Source organism: Peromyscus eremicus, chromosome 9 (assembly GCF_949786415.1).
Source record: "Peromyscus eremicus chromosome 9, PerEre_H2_v1, whole genome shotgun sequence".
NCBI classification, from domain to species: Eukaryota; Metazoa; Chordata; class Mammalia; order Rodentia; family Cricetidae; genus Peromyscus; species Peromyscus eremicus.
In genome coordinates, this window is record NC_081425.1 from 72384633 (window position 1) to 72394645 (window position 10013).

Genomic DNA, 10013 nt, shown 5'->3' on the forward strand with positions numbered 1-10013 from the left:
GCCTCAAAAAACCAAAAAAAAAAAAAAAAAGAAAGAAAAAAAAAAAAGAAAAAGAAAAAGAAAAAGAAAGAAAGAAAATACTTTGCTATATCTTATTGTAAAGCCATGAAATAGTTTAAATTAGAATTTAAAATTTTATGAACTCTTCGAAGTTAGGGAAAACTGGCATTCATATTGATACAGCTAAGTACAAATTTCAGCCAAATGTGATGGTTCATGCCTTTAATCCCAGAACATGTTTGATGTGGTGTGGGAGGATCATGAGTTCAAGGCCAGCCTACATTAGAGACCCTGTTTTTCTGTTGTTACTGTTTATTTTAGCTTTTGCTTGTTTTCGTTTGTTGTTTTGTTTCGATATGAGGTCTTGTTATTGCTTCTTTGGCTGCCCTAGAACTCCCTACAAAAATCAGACTAGCCTCCAACTGATCAACCTCCCAAGTGCTGGGATTCAAGGCATGCCAACCACACCTGGTCATATACCCTGTCTTTAAACAAACAAAAGGACTGGCATTATTATCTATTAATGATGACTATTATCTTGAAATAAGTAACTTTAAAATTCATTTGACTATAATAGATCTGGTTCAGCAACCTAAATCTTTTAAAAATAAATAAAGCAAATCCCCATTTCCTTCTTTTTATCTATTCATTTATTTATTATTTATTTATTTTTGCTTTTCAAGACAGGGACTCATTGTATAGCCCCGACTGTCCTGGGACTCATTCTGTAGACCAGGCTGGCCTTGAACTCACCGAGATCCACCTGCCTCTGCCTCCTGGGTGCTGGGATTAAAGGCACACATGACCACCACCCAGATGCGTAAATATTTCTTACTCTATATTTTTCTGGTAAATGTATTCTGATATTTGTTTAAGTAGAGATGAATTCATTAAGCATCTGCATTAAACAGCAGAGTATTAAAGATAGAAAAGAAATCGAGCATATTTCAGTTTTTCTTCTTCTTCTTCTTCACTGAACATAGGCGACAGTGGGTTTGAAAAAGAACCCAGAGATAAAGGGCTTACATGAACCACGTGTCTTACAGACTGCCTATCTTGGTCTGCTCAGGCTACTGTAACAAAACACAACAAACTGGATGTCTTAAAAACAACAGGAAGTCCCTTCTGTCCACTCTGGAGACTGGAAAGCCTGAGCTCAAGGCAGACACTACTCGGTGATGGCTGCCCCTGTGATGAGTATCACTGTGTTCCCACAGACAGCCAAACAGGAGGGAAAGCCTCTTCCTTATCTCCTTAAAAAGTCACTGATTCCATGAAAGCCACGCCCTCACCACCTGATCACCTCCCAAAGATCCCAAATCCCAATACCATCGTCTTGGGGGTTATGATTTCAATATGTATATTTTAGGGGGGAAACACATTCAGTCCATAGCATTTCACCCTACGATTGATAACTTTTTAGTATGCACAAATTCACACTCCATCTCAATAGTGCTGAAGTCTTTTGTTTTGTTTTGTTTTTGTTTTGTTTAGTTTTTCAAGACAGGGTTTCTCTGTGTAACAGTCCTGGCTGTCCTAGAACTCACTCTGTAAACCAGACTGGCCTCGAACTCACAGAGATCAGCCAACCTCTGCCTCCAGAGTGCTGGGATTAAAGACTTGCACCGCCATGCCCAGGGAGAAAAATAATAATGCATTTTTTTCATTTTTAAACTAAAATACAACAAATAGACAGAAAAAAATAGAAAATAAACAGAATAGAATGATCTTTGGCTTAAAGTTTTGCTCTTTGGGCCCCTGAAAATAGGTCCTGCTGCATTGATTTGTTTCCCTACTACTTTGGGTGATCTGTCCCCATGGCTCTGCTGGGCACAGCTCATGCCTCCTTTGTTCTCAGGTTAGGAATTCCAAGCCTGTGCTGGTTCCCTCACCCTGGTGGCACTGTGAATGTACCATCATGAGAGTGCCCTATGGACACTGCCCAGTGGGAATGCTCTGTAGTAGCCCTGCTCCATGGCTCTCCTGGCTTCCCTAGAATCTGGAAAGGTAGTCACATTCCCATAGATTATTCAGTTTGTACATACCGGACCATGGCTTGCCTGAGCCGCACTGGAATGGCTGAAGAACACAGGAATTTCAGAAGATGGAGCTGAACATCAGCGGCAGCCCTGTCTTTTTCTTTTTACATCTAATTGTGTGTGTGTGTGTGTGTGTGTGTGTGTGTGTGTGTGTGTGTGTGTGACGGTGTACACGTGGAGGCCACAGGATGACTTTGTGGATTTGGTTCTCTCCTTCCACCTTCATGCCAGGTTTCAGGGACTGAACTCAGGTCCCCAGGCTTGCATAGCCAGTGCTTTTGCCCACTGGGCCATCTCACTGGCCCCCTTCTTCGAAACCACTCTGCTCTCCGGGCTTCTGCACTCTAAGCTTGTAACGGGAAGAGGAACACCATCACTTCTGGCATGACTTTGGGGGTCATCTCTCCCTCTCTTGTCTTGAAGAATCATTCCTTGTTTCTGTATAGGTGGCTGATTAATAAATATCACTGCTGTTTTGACAAGACCAGCTTCTTTTGAGACACTTTCCACACTAGGGAGAACACTCACCCTATGAGAGGAAAACCCATGCTGCAGATGGTGGCACTACCCAAGCAAGCTTCTCTTAAGGCAGATGGCTTCGATGTAGTATAACTGCACACGATACCGCCAAGAAGGAGGAGGGAGCAGAGGAGGATCAACAAATTCACACACACCGGGAGGAGGTGGGCATTGAGGGGAAACATGAAAACAAGATTTTCACTTTTCATTTGCTGTCGACATGTGCTTAGATCATGAAACTTAACTACAATGAGATACTTGGGTGAACTGTATTTGTTCCCATAGTAAGAAATCAATGACTATAAATGCAGATTTGAGTTTAAAGAAACCAATATGTTAAGACGGTAGGATAAAAAATTCTCTCATTTTCCTTTTTAAGAGACTATATATCTTCCAAATTTTCTGAAAACAGCTCCTTTTCCTGTCATCTGTCTGTCTGTCTGTCTGTTTGGCTGGTTGCTTGCTTCGGTTTGCTTTGTTTTGAGACAGGGTCTCTCTGTGCAGCTTTGGCTGTTCTGGAACTTGCTATGTAGACCAGGCTGGCCTTGAACTCACAGATATCTGCCTCTAGAGTGCTGGAATCAAAGGTGTATGCCACCATGCCTGGCTGAAAATACCTCTTAGAAACAAAAAAGTCAAAACCAAAAACTCTTTCTTTCTCCTCTCTGAATTAGTATCATATTCATAAAACAGGAGCATAATAACTTAACGTTGCTGTCAATTCATTAAAATGTAGTGAACTACACAATTCAACAACAGCTGAAGCAAGGGTGAGAAATGTACCATGCAAAGCTGAGTCTTTGCAAAACCAGGCTCATACCTGGAATGCCAGCAGCTGGGAGTAGAGACAGGAGGACTGGGAATACAAAGTCAGCCTCAGCTACAGTGTGAGTTCAAGGCCATCCTGGGCTACCTGAGATTCTGTTTCTAAAAAGAAAATCATTACACTTGATACTGCTAAAATGGCTAAGAATCCGAGACTAGTATTCTGCTAAGGGATCACCACAATAAAATGACTCCTAATGGCATGTATACATAGGTCAATGCCTCACTCAACCTTCATCAGAGAAGCTTCTTCTTGTATTAACACAGAGACCCACAACCTGACAATGTGCAGAAGGTGGGAGACTTTTGAACCTTCAGTCCTAAACGGGATGTCTTCATCAAATCCCGCCCCTCAAGGCACAGGGATCTACGCAGAAGAGGAAGCCCAAAGAGCCAGAGGTGATGGATGGCTCCAAGGACACAGCGTCTTCCAGACCCAACAGGACAGATGCACCTATGAACTCCCACACAAATCTTCGCAGGTTCAAGTCTGATGGGGTCCCAGAACTGGAAGGGAAAAGCGGACATGGGGTCCCATCTCTAACCAAGAAGCTATTTGCAATTGATACCCGCTGGCAAAGTGAAAATCTGGTTTCTCCAAGGAGTGTAATTGGGTATATCAACTACACTCCAAGGCAGGCCCCAACCCAGGAGTCGTTGGTTGACCAACACAAAACCAGTTCCACATTTTTGTTGTTGTTGTTTGTTTGTCTGTTTGTAAAGTGAGAGAAAAGTCGGGCGGTGGTGGCCCACACCTTTAATCCCAACACTGGGAGACAGAGGCAGGTGGATTTCTGTGAGTTCAAGGCCAGCCTGGTCTACAGAGTGAGATCCAGGACAGGCTCTGAAGCTACACAGAGAAACTTGGTCTCAAAAAGAAAAGAAAAAAAAAATTGAGAGGAAGACCATAAAGCTGGGTGGGTAAGGAAGGAGACAGGGAGGATCTGGAATAATCAAACATTATCAAAATATATTACATGAAAAAATTAATAAAAATATATATAAAGAGGAGCTGGGCAGTGGTGGTGCACACCTTTAATCCCAACACTCGGGAGGCAGAGGCAGGTAGATCTCTGTGAGTTCAAGGCCAGCCAGAGCAATTTCTAGTACAGTCAGAGCTACACAGAGAAACCTTGTCTCAAAACACAAAAAAGAAAAAGAAAAAGTAAAAGATTTCAGGGAGAATAAATAAAAATATTTTAAAAAGAAAACTGTTACATAAAGTAACAATCATATTAATGATTTATGTGTGTTGGTTATATGATCCCAAATATGAAGAAATTTTGAAAATAAATGAATGAATGTGGGGATTTTTAAAATCTAAATTATTGATACCATTTGTACATTGGTTATCATATCATTTTTACAACATTAGTAACATTTTTATCCGTTATCTATTTTCTGTCATAAGAATCTCTCTGCCTGGACACTGTTTGTCAATTAGGCCATCATTCTCTGCTGCGGAGAGCTTTTCCTCTGCATCACAGGCTATGAAGCGGCGTCTCCTGTCTCTACTCAGGGCATGACAGTTGTGGCAACCAGAAATGTCTCCAGACGCTGCCAAATGTCCCCCGGGAGGCAAGATCACCCCTGGTCCAGAAACACCGCTCTATAGGAAGTCACTGCCATCCAAATATTTTGATTTTTAACTATTGCCTACTACTCTGCTGCATTAATCATGCCATGATTTACATTGATCACAATGATTAAAGAAATTACACATTCACTCTGGCACTCAGGCACTGACTATCAGCCTATTAGGTAAAGTCAGGGAATGTTCAGGGAAGAAATTCCTATAATTAGAAAAAAAATAAAATAAAAGATCACATGAAGAGTATAGATTTTAGTTGTGGATGGGGATCAAATTACATTCATTTGTTGAAGTGGACCACGTGACTCAAAGACAGACGTTATTATTTACCCTCCTGCCACCCAGAGACACTAACATGGTTTTGGAAATGGAGGTGCTCCTTGTGAATTTACTTGTGATAGGGAAGAGGAGATACCAGTGACTTGTCATACACTGATCAACCATGTTTTCTTTCCTTTATTGTCAATAATCTATTTTTCATACCTTAAAAAAAATCTAAAACACGTATTCAGTGACAACCACAACCAAAATATCATTGTGAAACTAATATTCAACATCTTCTATTTCACCTAAATTAACATTAAAAGTGGCCATTCAATATCATAAATCACGAAGAGTTTCTATACTACTGCTCCTCTAGAATGTAGAGATTTTTTACCTCATCACCATGGATGGTAGATGGTCTTTTGTCTATTCTAAAAGTCCCAGTTCTTGTGGGATAATTAAACATGACCCATAAGCAACGTTAAGTTTTTAGAAGACTTACTTTTCTAAATACACGGCCTTGATTTGTACTATAGTCTCCAATCTTTCTTTTTAAATTTTGGAAAACAAAATGTGACTTTTCAAACTTACTTAATTTAAAACGACTCTTAAAAAAAGAAAAGAAAACACTATAGTGGGATGCTGGGATTGCATTCATCCCAGCATGCCCCACCACTGTTCTTTGGATGGCAATCACAGGACCCAGACATCAAGCTGTGGAAGAAATTCTTCCAAGCAACAGCATCTGGCTCTTTGGCAAACTGAACAGGCAGTCGCCCTGGTGGCTTTGGAGTTGCCTCTGGGTCTGTCCCAGGGTATGGCTGCTGATGGCGGATCTGGATCTTGTCTCCGTTTTCATTTTACCATCTTTCTTGAGTACCTTTTGGGCATCAGAAGCTGCACCCTGTTCCATGAGGCAAACGATGCCCTCTGGGAGCCTGATGGCTCTGTTGTACTTTAGTAAGTATTCCTTCCCACTTCTTACGTGCCTTATAGAAGTATTAAAATAGGCAAGCAACCTGGCATCTGTAACTCGGGCATTCTACTTCATACCCCACATGCAGAGAGAGAGAGTCAGAAAGGAGTGTTCTAGTCTCAGTCCTGAATATTCTAAGCCTGTGTTTTCACCGTCTTTACTCCCAGTAGATGTCTTTGCCAGTTAAATTTGACAAGTTGGTATTTTTAATAAGAATCCCTACCTAATCTCAAGGAAAATTTCCTTTTTCATTCTGCTGATTGTGCAATCTAAGCTGATAAGGTGTTATAAGACCACAGGGGCTTAGTTTAAGGGATTCACAGGCATCTGCAAGTGAGGTTCTTGGAAAAAAGCATGCACCTCGACCAGCTCTAGAACCAAGGAGCTCTTGAACCCCCTTGGCTCTGAAGGAAGCTTAAGGCCCCAACTGGAAAGTAAAGGGTGAAGGGTTTTCTGGATGCTTTAGGGACAAACAAACCGAATCCCCTCAGCCTTCTAAATAATTTGCATGAAGAGCATTAATCAATGACCTCTCTGAAGCTCACAGACTATGCCTGGGTGCTGTGACCAAAAGACAATGCAGTTATGGGTGGTAACCCAGCTCAAGGGCTCCAGGGTGTCCAGGGATATAGGCAGGCAAGATAGCTCTAGAAGAGGCAAAAAGGGGGCGAGGGGCAGAGTGTTAGAACACTGGCCACCTCTAAAGAGATGCTGTTCAAATCTGTCACATGGTCATCATATTCCATATCTCCATCAATCACCTAAGGAATGGTAATCATCATCATATCTGTTTTATAGACGGGAAACAAGTTAGACAGGATGGGAAAGGGTCTTGATAAGAAAAAACTGTATCTGAATAATAAGTTGTTTACATGGGAAGTCCTAAATTTAAATGGAAATAAAACTCATCACTTTCAAAAACTGTCAAGCAGTTGAAGGTAAAATGGTCCCAAACAAGTAAATATGTAATTTCTAACCGAGATAGGGAATTTCAGAAAATCACAATTGTCATTATTTTGAATAATTTTTGCATTCTTTTAAAAAATAAGACTATAATGGTGGTATAGACATATATGGGATCCATAATGGCTAAAAACAACGCACAGATAAATTTAAGGTTTGTTTTCAGTCCTAGTCAAAAAATAAAAAATCTTTTGCTGAGGAGCACACAGTCTCCCTGTACACATACATACTCAGTGGCCCTGACTTTAGTTTTTAAAACACATCAGATTTGCACAGTAAGGGTCAGGTATGTTCCTGAGCTCTGTTAAACAGCCTCTACACCTTCCCCTGGGAACACGGCTCTGAACGAATAGCACAAGCCCTCACAACCTCAAATAATGCATCTTACTGCTTCAGCTAGAAGAAAGTAGGTAATACAAAACTTTAGATCAAATGTTTGCTATGACTACTCACTTATCTGCAGGGAAAAAAACCAAAACCCCACAGTTTCCCAGACCTGAACCTGATCATGTCTATGAACATTATCAGTTCTTGAAAACAGGGGTTGGCTAGCAAGTACAAGGTCCTGGGTTCAGTTCCCTGCACTGGAAAAAAAATAAGAAGCCATTCTTGACAGTTGTCTAATATATAGAAGACTCCCAATTATGCTTGCTGAATGAATGGATGAGTGTGAATTCACGTTGTAATCCACTTTTTAAAAACGTTCTCTGGAGACTTCTTGGGTTCAGTGGAAATGATTGCATGTGAAAAATAAATGTATCCAATCCACCAAGTGTGAATAATTTTCTTTATTGAACCAGTATGCATTCTCATTTAAAGACTTTATGGAGGGCTGGCAAGGTAGTTCAGAAGGTAAAGGTGACTGTGGTCAAACCTGGCAACCTGAGTGTGATCCCCAGGACCCACGTGATAGAAGTAGAGAACCAATTCCCACAGAGTTGTCCTCTGACCTGCATACATGGCACATACCTGCCTATAAACACACCACACACACACACACACACACACACACACACACACACACACAATTTTGTAAAAGTAATAATTATTATAGTCGAGATGTTGTGTAGTTATGTGCAATGTTTGCATGTGATCCCTGGACTGGGCAGATTAAGGAGAGTTGTTGTGAATTCAAAGCCAGCCTGGGATGTATAGAAAGACTCTACCTCATAAAACTAAGAAAGAAGAAAGGAATACTGAAAAAGAAAAGATTGCAAAGCCTAATGTTAAGTGTTTGGGGCATCATTTGGAGTCTACAATTGACCAAAGTTATATCCACACAGTGCCAACTACCAAAACATCTAAACATACTTCTAAGATCTTGAGCATAATGGGATTGTTTGATTTATCATAGAAAAAAAAAAAGTAGTGTCCACAGATTGTCTCTTTGTTAGGGAAACTTACATCCAAGCCTTTTCTGCTTCTGCTTTGTTGTTGAAACACTGGGGAAGAACCAGGCTCAATGGAAGCCCAAGATCCCACTGACACGCAGCATCTCCAGACCAGCCCCTCTCTTCCATAGTTCTCTGGCATGTGTTGTACACCAAGACAAGAGAGTGGAACCAAAAGGAAGCTGCCTTTCTAAGACTCATCCAAAAATATAGCATCCACACTTTGCGTGAACTGTGTGTTCCTTTAGGGATGCCTTTAATGTTCATGCTTGGGAGCTGAGAACTGGAAGCAATTTTATCTTTCACTTTTTTTTGTGTGTTCATTAGGTGAATAAGCTGCCAGGAAACTGCCACCTAAGCTATGAGTTACTGTCTGTTGCTGAACTAGCTTAAACGGCATTTAAGAAATTATGTAGGAATGTCATTATTGAGTAGCTATCCAAAGTCAGACACATATAAATAAATATGCCTTCAAGCATCCATAGGTTAAATGCCAAGAAACTGACCCACAATACAAGAGTGTTACTGCACTTCAGTCGCTGTGACATGCAGGGTTCAAACTATCCCCTAAAAGAGAACCATTACTCACAGGTCTAGGACGCCTAGCTCCCTCTTCAATACCAGGCTGACTCACATGGCCTCCTCCAAAGCAAACACTAGGACTTGGTTGACAAGGAGTAGCTGGCAAAGGACTTTCACTTGAACCACATGAAAAGTGAGTTTGAAAGGATGAGGGCAAGCTCTGGATACTTTGTGCAGGGAGGAGAGGATGTTCACAGACCGATGCCGGGAAGGTGGAAAGAAGGAGGTTCCTGTGTAGTTGATAACAGGCTTTCACTCAAATCTGGTGACAATGCTGAATCCCACCTGCCTGGCCTAAGAGCACTAGCAGAGTGGCTTGGGGCTTGGAGGGGGCGGCGGGGGGGAGAGCAGGGAGGGAGTCCAGGCCTGATTTGTCTTCAGACAGTTCTGAGAAGCTCCGTATAACCCATGGCCAAAATAAAGTCTGCAGGAAAGTGCATAGACAGAGACTAGAGGGGAAGTGGGACTCAGACAGCAGCATGTATTAGAAGGAGCGTTCCTGTGACGTTTCTCTTCAAGGGAAGGGGAATGTTGAAGTCCCTGGCTTCTCCACGAGGCTGGCTGTATGTGTACCAGAGCGTTAGGGCAGCTTCACAAGTCTGTCTACACCATTCCTTTCCCTCACAGACACAAGACTCAAGCACCAGGTCCCAGCCACACACCTCTCCACTACACTGTAAGTGGTCTAGGGACTGTCATTGAAGATGCAGGCTGTCCAGCAGACCCTTGGTTAGGAAAATGATGGCCTGGCTGCTTCTATGGCCTGTAGCTGCCTGCGCCTTAGTCCCCACTGGGACAGCAGCGGAAGTTGGGGGCGGGGGGGGGGCGCGGTCACTGATGGGAGCTCCCCCTCTCTCATCTGC